A 3,115-nucleotide genomic window follows, 5' to 3' on the forward strand; every position below is an offset into this window, starting at 1 on the left:
GGGGGGGGGGGGCTCATGAGAAGCAGGAAGAGAACAACCAGGCACCGGGTCCACCCAGCGAGCGGTCACCTCGCCCCCGCCCCCGGGTCTGCTGCCCGGGGAGAGCAAGGCCCAGACCAGCATGCTCCGGCGGCTGCTCAGGGCCCACTAGGCAGCAGCCCCTGGGGCGCGGGGGCAGAGCGGGGCCCAAACCGTCCCAGGAAACCCCACCCAACTACCCAACTCTTGACCTGGCGAGCCCTCGCCCTGTCTGCTCACCACAGCCCACAGGCTCCACAGCTCAGCAGAGGGTGCTGCGCCACCCCACCCTGTGCCCCCCACCCCCGACAGTCCACACTCACCCCCCACCCCCGCTCAGCTGGGGGCAGTGCCACAGCACACACCTGTCAGTCTCCTCCTCCCTGCAAACATGTCTGGCCAACAGCGGTGCTCCGCCCAGAGGCCTGGCGGTTTGCACAACACCCCCAGCCCCAGGAGCTGCCAACAGCTGACTGACAGCGAGTGAAAACTCAGAAGACCCTGCTCTTCTCCCGTGTCCAGGGATGAGCTCCAGGGGCCTCAGGAGCCAGCCCGCTCTGGGACCCCACCCTGTTCGCTCCCTTCCCTAGCTGGCTTCCAAACCACATGCTACAAAGCCTCGCTCAGCTCTGCTCCTGGGAAACCAACCCAGGTGCTTTCTCCAAGATGAAGCAGCTCAGAAGACCCTGGGACTTCAGCCCGAGGAAAAGGAGGAAACGATGCAACCGACCCAGCAGAAGGGCGACCCAGCAGAAGGGTGCTCTGACACCCGGTTGTGAAACAATGTAGAAAAATACTTGTGGCCATTAGAGAAGCAGGTTATCAAGTGCCCCAAATACCAAGAATGAAACAGGGTGAAAAAACCAGCTTGGGGTGGGGGGGTGGATAGGGGTGAAGCACACACTCACTGTGCTGCAGCTGAAGCGGCAGGAAGGGCTTCTGTTTCCCCCAAGTTTCTATATAGTCATTCTGTGTCTAAAGAATACCTTAAAAGTGATCTATTGTGTTCTTTGGGGAGCATTTTCAAGAACCACAAATATCAAAAAAGAGTCCGGAGCATGCCACATAGCCAGCAATGGCGGGACTCAGTCAGTCGGCTAATCAGCCAGAGGCTGCAGGTGCCCGAGTGAGGAGGGTCAGGCAGGTCCCAGCACTCCAGCTGGGCACAGGGGCCCACCGTCACCGCCCGCAGCACTTTCCTGAGGCCCACCCAGACTGACCCCTGGGCCCCTTAAAGGACCTGACTCTACTGTGCAATGATTCGTCACTGTAAAATCAAGAAACAGGAAAAGTGCTCTCAAAGTCAGCAGCTCAGACATGCAGGAGATTTCAGGCAACGCGGAGCGTGGCCACAAACTCAAAGCAAGAGCAAAAAATCTCCCAAGGCTCAGAGATGTTTGATTTCTCTGTTTCTCATATCAGAAAATTAACAGAAACCTCTTTGGGTGAGGAGGACATATTCCCCCTCAGGTTTGGATGACTTATCTGCATGCCAACTCTGAAAATCTCCAGAGGAAAGTCTTCAAAAAAGCAAGCTGTAGATGACTAAACCAGAAGCAGTGCTGCTAAAAATAAAGAAAACACTTTCAGTGCTTGATTGATGGAAGATTTTCCTGTGAAGCTAAGGGGTAAATCGCAGCTGCCAAACACCTCTGAGAAGACACTGAAGCTAAGCCCTCACGCATCTGCAATAAAGCTATGGATCAGATGCAAAACAAGTTTTAAGGTACTTAGCACTTCTCTGATGCATCTGAGATGAGAGATGTTTTCCCCTCTTCTTCCTAAGAAGCTGTACAAATAAATTCAAATCCCCTGGAGTCCATCAGCATCTCTCAGAAAAGAAAAAACAATTAGAAAAAAATAATAATAAGGTTGATACTTTCGCAAAAACGCATAAGCATGGCTCTAAAATGTCAAGGAGGCAGCATACAAGTACATCCAAAGGGCTCACGGGAAGCCAGTTCACAGCCAGCTTCCTCTTCCAGCCATTTATCAGGAGAGCAGACAACTTCAGCCAGAGGATGACGGCATCTCCTTGCAAAGTACGGAGATGGTCTTCCCGCAAGACAAGGCTTGGGCAGGGACCTGGGAAGCTTACAGAAGCTAGGCCCTAAGACGTTACTGGTTCGGGCCACGTCCTTATTTCAGGAGTCAGACTTTCAGGAAGAGAACGGGGACCCCCAGCACAAGGAAGGTCTCGGCCTGGACCCATTACTGCATACTGCAGACTCATATTCATACGGCCTTCAGCTTACACCCACCCACACACCAGCTCTCTGCAGTGTGCCCACACATTAAGTCTCAGCCCCGACACAGCCTTCAAACAGCAAGCATGGCGCGAAGGTGCATCCTTGGAGCGCACAGCACCTTTTATCTGGAGCTGTCATGAAGTGTGGGCGGCCGGTCACACCCTAGCCTGCCTCCACCCAGCTAGGAGTTGAAATTGGTGACATCCCAGTGCAGAATGGCCCAGAGCACCCCAGCGCAGGCAGGGGCCTCCAGTCTCCCTGGAGGCTACAGGGGAGAGGTGGGCATAGACCCACGGTTCCATTAGCGGGGAGGGGGGTGGGGGTTCCCAGCTCACGTTCCCAGGGCTGGACCCCTGGGTTCTTGCAAAAGGAAGGGGTCTGAAAAACAGTTTTGGGCATCAAGGCCACACAGGTGGACAACCCAGAGGTGCCAACCACACTTCTTGGGGCTTGCGGCTCATTTGTAAAGTGGCGCTAGAGGGTTCCCTCCGAAAGACCTGTGGTCCGAGGCTCCGGGTCCGCCCCTGGACGCTGGCGGCTGAGACTGCCTCCCACACTCGCCCCCACACCCGTCCACGGGCCCACTCCCACGCCGGCCTGGCGCTGGACAGGCGTCCGCCGCGACTCAAGAAACCGAAGGCTTTGCTGACCACCTGCTCCTTGGAGGCCCCACAGTGGAGGGGAGACCACGTGGCCGCCACTGCGGGCTCCAGGGCGATCCTCTCCCACTCGCTAAATGCTGAAGGCCGCGCCCTGGGGTCAAGCCGACCCCTGCGCGCTCCCTCCTGCAGCACCCCCTCCTGCAGCACCGCCGGCCAGTGCGCGGCCCAGGCCCGCGAGGCCCAGCC

Source organism: Condylura cristata, unplaced genomic scaffold (assembly GCF_000260355.1).
Source record: "Condylura cristata isolate star-nosed mole 26May11 unplaced genomic scaffold, ConCri1.0 scaffold00033, whole genome shotgun sequence".
In the NCBI taxonomy this organism is placed as follows: Eukaryota; Metazoa; Chordata; class Mammalia; order Eulipotyphla; family Talpidae; genus Condylura; species Condylura cristata.